Source organism: Nylanderia fulva, unplaced genomic scaffold (assembly GCF_048542155.1).
Source record: "Nylanderia fulva isolate GAGA-0341 unplaced genomic scaffold, ASM4854215v1 Scaffold91, whole genome shotgun sequence".
NCBI lineage: Eukaryota > Metazoa > Arthropoda > Insecta > Hymenoptera > Formicidae > Nylanderia > Nylanderia fulva.
In genome coordinates this window covers 237,535-244,376 of record NW_028191037.1, presented here as the reverse complement: position 1 = coordinate 244,376, position 6,842 = coordinate 237,535, and positions in this window count along the sequence as shown.

The following is a 6,842-nucleotide window of genomic DNA, read 5'->3' as shown; positions in this document are numbered from 1 at the left end:
AGCCTAAGCTGCGAAAAATTAATTCTTCGGAACTGTTAAGAGCAGTCGCCCGGAAAGTGAAAAACGCGGGTTCGATTCTCGCTTCAGTGACTTTTCGGACCTATATTTTTCTCGTTTATTTTCTCCACATGTAAGTTCGAGATTAATTAGACCATAACAATTAAAATGGAACAGAACTTAAAACATGTAAATTTTATGACGAGATGGAAGATGCTTTAGGTGATAAACCAATAGTGAAACCAATTTCAATTTCATCAACACTAAAAAAGAGGTTATATTCAAATTCGATGGGAGCATTATGTAGTTCTGACAGCTGTAATGAAAAAAAAAATGTATCATCAAAACCAAACAAAAAGAAAAGCAAAATAGCGAAAGCATTAGATGAATGGAGTACACAACGGAAAATAGAAGCAATGGAACGGGAAGAAGCTAAAGCGGCATAAAGAAAAAATGGAAAAACAAGAGAAAGCAATTATGATTTTTAAAGAACAAATGGACAAATTGTTAGAAAAGCTTTAACCTGTAATATTTAAAAATTTTTCTTATTTCTTGTTAACTTTGATTTCTTTATGATAGTTTTATAAAAGTACTTTCAAAATGTTTTGTTTAAGATATGAATTTTCTTATATTGTTTCATGCAATTAATTTTGTTTTCATAAAATCTTTAGTTTATTTTTTTATATTTTGTGTTAATTTAAAAATTGTGATTTAAACAATTTTTTTTCATTAGTAGTATGTGATACATAATACTCATGGTATGTGATACATAATTACAAAAATGTGATACTTAAATAAATACACTGTTATTTATTTGTAATTTAAAGGAATGCCGGAGCGACGGTCGAACTCCGATAGGTTAGCACCACACATATCTAAACATATGCACGTATACAACACATACGCGTAAAAATGTTTTTAATATATAACTTTTTTATTAGACTTGCAATCTCACTTTTAATCGTTTACTAATAATTCTTCATATTATCCTTACCGCGTATACTATATTTCATCACAGACAAACTGGGAGATGCCGGATGATGTTTTTACCGACCGAATGCGAGAATATTTAGTTTTTTTTATATAACTTTTTATTGACTATACTGATCAATAAATCCTTTTCCACGATTAAAGTACTTATAAAAACGGACCGCGCTAGCTATGTTTGCATATATAAATCATATAAAAATCAAACTTTACAGTTTTGTTATCGGCTTCTTTGTGTCAGTTCGTAATAATACTTATTTAATAAAAAAGTTCTGCAGTTTGTCTGTGCATGAAATATAGTATACGCGATAAGGATAATATGAAGAATTATTAGTAAACGATTAAAAGTGAGATTGCAAGTCTAATAAAAAAGTTATATATTAAAAACATTTTTACGCGTATGTGTTGTATACGTGCATATGTTTAGATATGTGTGGTGCTAACCTATCATGTGTATATGTGTATACGTGCAAATGTTTAGATATGTGTGGTGCTAACCTAACGGAGTTCGGCCGTCGCTTCGGCATCCCCTTAAACTACATATAGTATAATCTAACACTATCTATAAGAGCAATACTGTATTTGCCTATAAGTTCTTTTAGATGTTCTTTTAACGTAAATTTTTTTCTTATATGGACATATTTGTTTTTTTTTTCAAAATTAATTTTTTTACTTAATTTAAAGCTTATTTTTTCCAAATTCAACCATATATGATAGTTATATATGACATTACAAAATATTATTTTCGAGAATTAATTATAAACGCTTTCGTATATACGCTTAACCGTGCTAAGTACATAATTACCGTCGAAACAATAAGATATAGAAAAATGCTTATGTAAAATTTTTATCTCTGTTTCTTTGTATTTTTAACTGCATATTATGTATATTAAGATTTTTAAAAAAATTTTAAATATCGATTACCTAAAGAAATTTTTTAATATACCCTCAGCTCTCTTATTTCTTTAATATTAATTTATTCTAAAAATTAAAAATAATTTTATTCTAAATTTACTTACTTATAATAATAGTACATTAGCTAACAAGTGTGACAATCCGCACGATCGGCCGATTTATGACCCGCATATGTTGGCTACGATATTTTGTGTGGCCGGTGCGTGGAAGGGAGCCCTTTCTAAAATCCCATCATGTGCGGAAAGGGCGACTTTTCGCGCCGGTTGCACAAAAATATATGTCGTAATACTTAACATAAACAAATTTTATCTTACATTAAAATAAATTATAAGATAAGATTATGTATATGTGTTCCAGATAAATGAACAATATAAATTGTTTCATATAGAAGCATATAATTCCCACAGTCAATGTAGTCTTTTCGTTGTAATCATGCATATCTGTGTAAATTGTTTTTATATTGCTACAGAAAACAAAATTTAACATCCTTGAAAATGATTATCAATCCGCTTAATATGCTATAGGTATATTTATAGGTATACCTATAGATCGTTATCAGTATATTATTGGTATATCCATTAGATTAGGTTATATTTAATAGTAGTGAATAATTGCTGAATTTAGTAAAAATAGTTAACATTGTTGTGCCTCCGGGAAGGCACGGAAAATTTTGGGGTCTCAGTCGACTGAAGGATGAGGATCCTAGGATCCGGCGGGCGTCTCCTCCTTGACTAACTTCGATTGTTTATTTGAATAAATCTTTTATTTCCCTTATTTCTTGAGTTGGTTTAATTCTGTATAATCCCACCTGGATGGTTAGTTAACTATGCTCGCTCTCGATAGTCAGATTACAGGTGATAGTTTATATTCTGCGGCTTGTCTTCGACTCCTAGTTAGGTTCTAATTAGCGACTTGACTTTTTGGATTTTCGTTAGCGACTGACTTCGTCGCCTCGCTTTCCGTTCGCGGTGGTCTCCTACCCTTTTCTACATCTTTCGGGGGAAGATGTAGAGAAGCTCTTTCATTGGCTAATTTTTATTCACACGCTTTTATCTAGGAGCAAGCGAAGCAGGTTGATTCTTCGCTTGCGATCCGCGGGTTTCGGCGTAACGCTTATATTTCATCGCGTTTGCGTCTTTTCGCGATAAGCGCTTCGCGAGAGCGTGAGAACGTTTCTCAAATGATTGTATAATAGCTGACTTACTAATTTATTATTAAAACTATATTAATATAATATAATATAATATAGTTATAGTCATTCGGACTATAACATTCCTCCCCCGTTGAAAAAGAAAAACGGAGGTACGAAGTTTTTCGTTCTTAATTTCTTAACTTACATATAATAATGGTTTCCCGTTACAGTATAGTATTACAATCGTTTCTTAAATTCTAGTACTTTGACTTCTTCTTAGGATTGATCTCGGTATTTCGAAGTCAATATTTGTTGTAGTTTTCGGTTGTTTTTTGTTTTTATTTTTTCTTTTTATTATTATTATCCATGTTAAAATGAATATTGTAGCTACTGTCATTACTGTTCCAGTAAATGTCATTGGGTAGACAAATTGCTTCCGTGCATAAAAATTTTGTTCGTTGTTTTGTAAGTTGTTGTCTATAGTTTCTATTTTGTCTCTGAGTTTTGTCAATTCCAAACGATGTTGTGAGATGTTTTCTAATGTGTCCTGATCATGTCCTATTTTTCCGTCTCGTGGAATTGTTATATTTATATTTGGTAGGAAAGTTTCTAAGGTATTTCCGTACAGTTTTCCTGCTGTTTGTAATGTTGTGTCTGTTGTTGTCAGTTTACAATTTTCGTTTAATGTAATCTCGCCTGTGTTTTTGATTACTTTACTTTCTGATCGTCCGTCGCATCGTATAGTTATTGTCTGTTCAGCGGAGGTCGAGTATAGCCAAGTGTCTTCTTGGTGTAAGGTTATCCATATCGTGCGGGACGAGGTATATTGTCTAACATTACATTTGTCCTGATAACGTTGTCGCAGTGTATACATTTGAATTTCGCACGGTGCGTCTACATCTATGCGATATATGGGTGTATTTTGTTTGCATACATATTGTGTATTTATTTTATTACATTGTTCTAACTTCTTTTCTGTTATTATGCCGTATGTTAATTTTTCCTTATCTACTACAATAATTGGGTTGTTTATTTTAATATAATTGTATACATTTTTTATGTATGGCGTAGGAAATTCTATCGCTTTTATAATGTCGTATGTCGGCTGTACAATTAAAGGAAAACGCAAAATTGTATATATTGTATCTGATTCGTGGTACGCTGTTATCGCAATGTTTTCTTCTATCGATAACCAGTCGTCTGTACGAATTTTAAAGGGGAAATACAATCCTTCGGGAAGTTGTGCTGCTGCATCTTTTAAATTATTTATAATTTCGTCTATTGGTATTAATCTGGGGTGCATTTTGCCCTTTCGTATATATGTTAAGTATTCTAATACGTTTTCTGTATCCTTTATTAGTTCGTTTACGATTGCTTCTATCGCCCTGAAATGTTCGTTTATTTTTTCTAAGGTAAGAGTTTCGGCCATAGTTTGTTTTAGCAGTTTCTCATTATGGTCGATTATGTTTTCTAATCTATCTAAATGTGCTACCGTAGCGTTTATTACTTTTAGCTGGTTTCGAATCGCGTGTTCGGATACCCGTTGCTTATTGCTATTAATTCTAGTTGTTCGTTTATTTGTTTTTCATCGTCTGCGTCCATGATTCCAAATAATGTTTTTGTTATCGATCCTATACCGTCTATTAGTCCTCGTCGTTTGTTTGTCGGTCCTTTGTATAGGGTATCAATTTGATTTTTTATGTTGTTTAGGTATTTTAATTTCTGTTTTATAATACGAACCGAATTTACGCATGAACTTTCTGTTTCGTCGCACATCATTTCTGTCTGTTTCATGTAATTGGCAATTTGTTCATGTCTAAATTTTAAAGGTGCAAGGTTTAATTTTATTACTAGTTTCCATGTTTTCTTGGAAAAGTGTAGTTGTCCGATTTGCTCGAAATATATCCCTGGACTGTGCTTGAACTCTGTTATCTTATACAGTTGACTCTTCTCACTTTCCTTTCCGAGTACTGCAGCGTTGCAGGCTAAGAGTGAGAGTGCCCTGTAATGATATACATATAATTCTTCTTACTACTTTGTCCTTGATCGTGAATATGCTTTCGTTTGCAATTTTTTTTTATCAAGCAAGAGGGGCGTTCGGTCTATATGTCTTCTGTCGTTCCTTTAGTCTTATGACAACCTTTGATTTATTACTATCGTTGCGTCTTCAAAAAAAAAAAATGGTTGGTTCCGATATGTGGTTCGATTGTTCGCAATGCCATGTGGAGTTTGTGCCCTGGTGGGAACCGCTATGTTTCTCGTGTTTGAGATTTCTTCGATGTGTGGGCCCAGTTGTGGGGCCCGCATTGCCGACCAGCCGTTTCGAACGGGCTTTGGGGGCTGTCGCAAGATATGCGGCTAGCTCCTTTCCGTTTTCTTTACACGTGAGTGTAAATGTGCGGTCTGGTGTGCGCGTTGTGCGCGAAGTTGCTTTGGTGCCTCCCGAGGAGGGATTTATGATTCCGGCCATGCAAACTTTGAGGGCTTTGCAAGAGGGGCGGCCTCTTCCTTATGGACGTTTATGTCGCGAGGACGAAGCAGACGATTAGGTAAGTCCTAATTTTCAATAAATAATTTTAATCTGTTTGTGTGTATGTGTATCGCTCTTCTTCCTTTCTTTACTGTGTAATTGACGCTTGAATTTTTTTCTATTATTGTATACGGTCCTGCCCATAATGCGTCTAATTTCTTGGATCGTCCGCGTCGGAGTGTCTCGTCGTATACGAGTACTTTGTCGCCTATTTTAAATTCGGTTTCTTTCGCGGATTTATCAAAGTACTCTTTCGATTTTATTTTTTCCTCTTTAATATTTTCTTTCGCAAGTTGATTTGAGGCACGTATTCTTTCCCTTAGTTCCTGTAGATAGTCATCGTAATTATACGTCAGTTTAGGCGGTTTTGTTAGTGCCGTCGGTAGTTCGACTTGTCGTCCGTATATTAATTCAAAGGGGGTATATCCCGTAGCTGAATGAGGAGTGGTATTATATGTAAACATTGCGTATGGCACCCATTCATCCCAGTCGGTTTGGTCAGCATTTATATATTGTCGCAAATATTCGGCTAATGTGCGGTGCGATCTTTCTAATGCTCCATTACTCTCGGAGTGATACGCGGTTGTTCGTATCTTTTTTATTCTTAATAATTTGCATATATTTTTAAATACTTCGCTCATAAAATTTGTGCCTTAGTCTGTTAAAATTTTTTCGGGAATGCCGTGTTCAAAAATTATTTTCGTAACAAACTCTTTCGCGACGGTATTTGCTTTCTGATTTGCGATCGGTATCGCTTTACTGAGTTTCGTCAGGCTATCCTGAAATGTTAGTAAGTATTTGTTTCCGTTAGTGGTAACTGTTAGCGGTCCGACGATATCTAATGCACATTTTTCAAATGGTTTATTCGGAGTATCTGTGATTACGAGGGGTGCTTTTATTCGGCGCGATAATTTATTTTTTTGGCAGGATTTGCATTTGGCGATATATTGTTCGACATCTTTTGTCAATCCTGGCCAGTTGTAGTTTAATCGAATTCTTTTGATTGTTCGTTCGATTCCTTGATGCCCTCCTGTGGGTGCATCGTGATATTCATAGAGTATTTGTTTCTTTTCCTCTTCAGAATATTTCCTTGTATTATCCGCGAATTCTTCCTCTTCTTTTTCTTCTTCTAACGTGAAGATTCTATTTTTTGTCTCCTCGTTGATATCTCGGGTTACTTGTTGGCTTAGCGCGTCGGCATTCGCGTTTGCTCGTCCGGCCTTGTGTATGATTTCATAATCATATTCCTCGAGTTTCAGTCTCCAACGGATTAATCTAGAC